Source organism: Lycorma delicatula, chromosome 2 (genome assembly GCF_047948215.1).
Source record: "Lycorma delicatula isolate Av1 chromosome 2, ASM4794821v1, whole genome shotgun sequence".
NCBI lineage: Eukaryota > Metazoa > Arthropoda > Insecta > Hemiptera > Fulgoridae > Lycorma > Lycorma delicatula.
The window spans coordinates 16359659-16366269 of NC_134456.1; the positions used below are offsets into that span (position 1 = coordinate 16359659).

Here is a 6611-nt window from a genome sequence, read left to right on the forward strand (position 1 = left end):
TCATTTTTTTCGACAGTTGGGGTAGTCTTAATAAATGCTGCACTTTTATTGTTAAAGTTGTAGTTTTAATTTTTTAAATAAAAATTTCTCATAATTAAATTAGCATGATTCTTACCAAAGAGAATTTTCTCCATGTATTGTTACACAATAGTAAGGGTGTGAGTAATTCTGTTTAAGGCAACAAAATTTATTAATTTATATTCTTTCTAAATGGTCTTTTTTCTATTTGCACTACTTTTGCACTACTAAAAAACCAAGAAACTAATAACTAATTATCCCCAATTTTGTGTTAAAAGATGCATTTTTTTTCAGTACAAAGGTATGAAATTAGTAGGTTCAGTATTGCTATCAATCAAAATGAATTTTTATCTGTGGTAAATGGTGTAATTCTTATTACTTATGACTACATATATTAAAGAAACATTTTTTTATTAGCATCCTAATAAATTTCAAAAGAATCAGTACATTGATGCTGGAAGTGTATTAGCAGTTACGGGGCTAAGAGATAATATGTAACTAGTGCTTCTATTTATTGCAAACAAAAATGAGTATGTGGTAATAGCTCACAACGTACATCAGAAACAAAGATAATTATACATTTTACCAATAAGAGAAGTTAATATAGTAAAAAAAAAGATCATTTCTACCTTCAAAAATGCTTCCTGATGTACCAGTTGATATCTGATTTGTAGTAGTTGGAGATCCAAACAAAGAAGGCTGTGGTGTAGATCCAAATAACCCACCAGTTGCTTGCAATCCCTACATTTAACAGAACAAAAATAATCAGACAGTAGAACTTTTCACAAAAATAAAAAGAATATATAAAACAAAACTTTTATAAACCAAAACTTGATAAACCAAAACAAAATTTGATAAACTATCAGAGGGAGACAGTCTTATAAAACAGCATCAATAAATTAATACACAACTTTCATTATAAACAGTCACTAACAAACATTACACCATGAACATAGTTTATTTTTATTTAATACTCAGTTTAATTCAATTATGGCTGAGAATATGGGATCCGCAAATTGCTTTTATGATAAAATTACGGTAAGATTATGCCCTTACCTCAATATTCTGTAATAGGTAGTTTATATTACGCATTCAAATCCTTAACTTTCAAACCAAAAAATGTTGACATCCATATTACTACTTTTAACAAAATGATTTCAAATTTGTAAATCACATACTCTATTAAAATATTTCAAGCTGAACATATTACCTGTATTGTTTTTATCAGTAGAAATGTTATTGTAAGTATAAAGCATAATGGACACTGAATCACAACAGAAAGGAATATAAAATAAAAAGGCAAAGCAAATACATTTGATGTAAATTATTCAAGACACTAAATTGAAACACTCTTTCTCTAACTGTAATATTTATTATGCAAACATTTTTTATAATAACCAGATAAGGAGATTTGATGGGTTGAGCACTATCTAACATTCAGAGTACTAAATTCATCACAACGTAGAAAAAGAATGAAAACCCATTTCACTCAACTTTCCCTATAGTAAATATGAGATAAATATAGGTGGGTCTATTTTTAAAGCTGTATTCCTTTCATGACCTTCAATGTATTCACCTTAGGAAATGTAGGTGCTGTACATTGCTTAAAAGTGGTTCACAGTTGTATTAAAAGTTACTTAATTCGTTACACATAAAATACTCTTTGTATTATTTTATACAATTATTTTATACTGACAAAGAATTCTTTGTCAATTCTTTCTTGAATAATGCATGTATCAATTATTTTATTTAAATGTATTTTATTTGAAGTACTTCAAATAAAATACTTTTCCCTTTTCTGTAGTAAAATTACAAAGGGAAAATCATTTTTTTCTTGTATTAAGATTTAACCTATTAACAACTCATCCTAATTCGATCTAATTGTATCACTGTTTTATATATGACAAATTTAACAAAAAATGTATGAATAATTTCACCTCAAAAGTTCTGATAAAATCTTGCCAGTCCTCTTTCAATTTCAAGTCAATTTCTTCTAGTTCTCTATCCCACTCATTTTAAAGCGTTCTTGGATAATTTCCTTATAACTTTGTTTATTAATTTTCTCAGTCTTTATTTACACCTAATACATATGTTCTGAGATTTTTACCAATTTGGACTTATTTTTGGACCACTTAGTTTTTTTATTATCATGTAATCCCATAACCCATTCTTATGGGTTTCTTTCTAAAAAATTTCAAATGATAGCCATTGGTAATTCAATTTTTCTTTGAAACAAATCTACATTATATGCAATAACAAAGAACATGCAGCCACAGGAACTTCCTGGGTTAAGTAAAAATTTATTTATCAGATCATGTTTAGATCTGATTAAGAGCAGTAAACAAATAATTAACTGCGTTAGTTTGCTTTTGAAATACTAAATGCCAACTGAAGAATACTATTTGTACACTACACAAATAGTCCTGAAGTTTTATAAAACACTGAATAAAAACTTGAAAAAGGCTTTGTTTTTACTAGATTGCAATCAGATGTACAAATATAAAGTATTACATAAGAGGGAAAAATAACATTTACAATTATTCAAGATGATCTCATAAGTCAAAATAAATGTCATTTCTTTTGCATCTTATGTATAATAATACTTTATCTATATTTATAGTTTATATACTTTATAGTAATCTTTATTTTAAAATTTAAAAGTATGTAGTATAATTCTGTTCATTAGATAATGAAGTTTGGAAATACTGTACTAATAAAATTTAATCAGTTTCTTCAAACAAACAGTAAGTCATCTATTTGTAAACTGGTAAACATTTATTGCTGTCTTACACCAATGGATTTTTTTTTTACATACAGTTTTAAAATATTTTAATAAAAAAAGATGTAGTGTCATAAACATACGAATATGTTACATAAATAATTAAATTCAAATTATGGACAATAGATGTATGTAGTTTGTAGCTTGATAAAAATTAAGTGTTGAAACTTTCACTTGTTTGGAGCAACAAGTGGAGAAATGACTACGTTGCAAATAGCAGAATACGATGTTTCACAGAAAATGACTTGTAACAGTAGTGATATTTTATTAATAAATATAAATATTAGACTCCAGTACTGGACACCAAAATTTATTTACACGCTCATAAAATTACTTAAAATTTTCAAATAAAATGAAGGAACAATTAAAAGACTGTTTTATGTAATAGAAACAGAATTGAACACCAGTATAAGATGCAGGACACTGCAAAAACTAGTTATTGGAAATTAATATGGTGAATTTAGCTAATCTAATTACTGTGTTTTGGTGGTTTTTATTTCATATAATATTAAATTTTAACACAGGTCAATATGTTGATGAATTGGTTTAATATTAAAAAAGTTATATACATATATTATTACTTTACTGAAATTCATCCTTGTATGATTCATATTATACAGTATTGTTAAATTATATTTAGATTCTATTAAATAAACCACCTAGTACAGAATATTGAGATAAGAAATCTTAAAAACTGCAATAGATAGCAGCACTGGTGTAAATTATGTAATAACGAAATGATTTTAAGAGTGAGGATGAAATAAAACATTTATTTTAATGCAATTATAGAATTAACACTTTCAGTACCAGTTTGAATATTTTGAAATCCTAAAAAAATCCAAACTGACTGTCATAATTTATTTACTTGTAGTGTTTACGTAAAAAAAAAAATATTTGCTTGGTTAAAACAAAACGAAATGAATACGATGCATCTGTGGGCTGGTGACTGACAATGTATGTAAGGTGCCGGTGGTCAAACATGTATCAGTCGTTCAATAGTTCTTGGTTGGTGATACAACTTATTCTTTATTATTACTGTATTTCTGCTTATTATTATTATTATGAGTAGTCAAAGCTTGTTTACATTTTTATTTGTTATTATGACCTATTTACACATAAAACAATCACTTTTATTTTTAGTATAATTACTATGCAGGAAAAACTACAGAATACAATTACGCAAAACAAAACAAAAATACATAAAAATTATAGATACATACAATTACAAACAGATTACATATAAAAATAAAAAAGTAAAATTTAACCATAGTAATGAAAGTAAACGGGATATTTTTCACGTTTGACAGTACTGATGCCCATAAAATATTAGAAGGTAAATCTGTAGGCGTTCATTGGCAACAGGAGTGTCATTGTTAAACTAAGTTTTCAAAACCGTCAATGGAATTTTGTTCTGTAATAATAAGTGTTATGTTTTCTTCGTCATCTTTTCTAGTTTTACAACCGTAGTCACTATCATTCCTCTCCTCATGAGTTACTATCACATCCAAATTTTCACTACTATAGTTGTATATAGTTAGAAAACTTAGTTTTCTAAAAAAATTTTAATTCAAACTCTGACATTTATAACAGTTATAATTTAACGTTGCAAAAAATTAATATAAAAATAAAATAAAATATTAATTGTTATCGGAATGAGATACATTTTTTCAGATAAAAGAAAAATGTATTAAGTGTAGTCTTAAATGTTTTCGTTCATCATTCAAATTTTTTCCTTTTAGTATGAGTAAATACCCCATGAAAATAATTTATCCAAGTTGTTTACAGAATATTTAATTCTTTCTTTTGATCCTTCTTTCAGAGGTTGTCCAAAATATTTCTTCCTTCTAATTTTCTAAAATCCCATTTCTTATAAATCAGATTTTAAATTTATTTAGTACGACTTAATTTCTAACCTCCTATTCAAAAAGAAAATTAAGAGCTATATATCCTAATATGACTATGCCAATTACATCCTTATAACAGATTTCCGACTTCAAAACATTCATTCATTCTAGATTCAAAAAACTATTAGATTAATGTTTTAATTACATTAAGCCAATTATGCAAACGTCTACATATAACAGAGATGGAATATAACTGTCAAATCAAGCAGAATGCTGTTAAATTTGATTCAGTTAAATATTGGGCTTATAAAAGCTCATCAAGGCCATATATGATTCCTTTTTACAACTGATTCTGTTTTCAGGTAGTTAACCATTGCGCAATGTAGTCAGTAACCTGCAGAAAAACCATATTTTGGTCAAACTACTTACAAAATATTTACTTCCCTATAATATGTAAATATTCTGTTACTAACAACAAGCCTAGCAATTCTGGGCTTGTTAGTATTAGAATAGTACCAAACTTAATATTCTGCTGAGCAATATTTTTAGATACAAGGTAATTTTTCAATAAAAGTACAATTAAGAAACATCTGAATTAGGATAGTTTCATTACACCTTAGGTAGTTCAAATAATATTTATCAAATCAAGGACTAACAAAGTATAATAAAACTAATGTTTAATAAAAATAAAAGTAAACAGTAAAATAACCTGTTGAGGGCCTTTTCGATTTGCTACATAATCTTCAAGACGAAGTTCTTCCAGTTTGTGTAACACGATTCTTTACCATAGTATCTGTACCAATTACTGGTGTCAATTTAACAGTGGTTCCACCACCAGCTGTTGAGCCAAATGCACTTAAAAATAGAAAGTTTAAATTTTATTGTAATATTACTCTAAAAAAACTTCAATCTTTAATATGAAATAATTTTTCACTCAAATGGTTCATTTGTACCAATAAAAAAAAAATGTTCACAGAATAAGCTACAATACAGCAACATTAGAATAATCAGGTTCAAAGGCAACTAGCTATCATTCTTTATAATAATATAATCTAATATATTTCTAATATATTAGAGCAATGTTAAATGGATATCCCAATAATTGGAACTAGCAGTAACAAAATTGTTAGGAACTACCTTCGATATACATATATAAATTGATGATTATAAAGTGAGTTACATTTATTGAAATGTAAAATTTCAGCAGTGCAATATATATAAAATGAGTTGATTTCTTTGAAACACAAAATTAAGGACCCCATAGGTATACAAAAAAAAAAACATTTAAGTATGCATAGGTATACTTAAATGAAACATAAAAATGAGATTCAGAACAATGATAAATCTCAATTTTTACGAATTTTTGACGTTTTTACGACCTTTGCACACCCAATATTAAGGCTGTAAACCATAAAAATTTATTGCTCAAACTCTATTGAGTACAGATTTTTAAAAAAATTGAAGAATGTTCTCCTTAAAAATGTCTATAGAGATGCACTTTTGGTTCCATAAGTTGCAGATTGATAAGTGGAGTAGTAGCTAAAAAAATCTTATACTCACAAAAAATACCTATACTCACAAACATGAGGATACGAATGTGTTGAGGGTCTAGGAGGCACAGCCCCCTGACCACGGCTAATTTTTCATAAGCTTTTCGGTCATAACAGGACTGTCGCACGGTTCTTTATTAAAGCTAATGTATTCAACATTGTTGATCAACAAAAGATTCAACAGGATTCTAGGCAGATATCTAATTTACTAAGAAATTTCTCAAATAATGACAATCTTCACAAATTGTACCATGAATTTATTTGATATTTCCTTCTGTTGACAGAAGCAATTTAACCATACAAAGACACTGCATATGCTTCAGCAAGCATTTAAATCATTTCTGTAAAAATTTTGCAAGTTAAAGCAGAACTTATTAAGATTATTCCTTAACATCTCTAATTTTCATTGTTAACAACCAG

General features: G+C 27.1%; 1 protein-coding gene across 1 annotated transcript in view; it reads right to left on the reverse strand.

Moving 5' to 3' along the window:
- Positions 1-5371, reverse strand: part of LOC142320505 (uncharacterized) — a 75453-nt gene extending 70082 nt beyond the window's left edge. The window contains exons 1-2 of the mRNA XM_075358368.1: positions 5351-5371; positions 648-759 (exon numbers count right to left, since the gene is read on the reverse strand). The gene's annotated coding sequence lies outside the window, so the exon portion shown is untranslated. The remainder of the gene's footprint in view (positions 1-647; positions 760-5350) is intronic.
- Positions 5372-6611: the final 1240 nt, after the last annotated feature.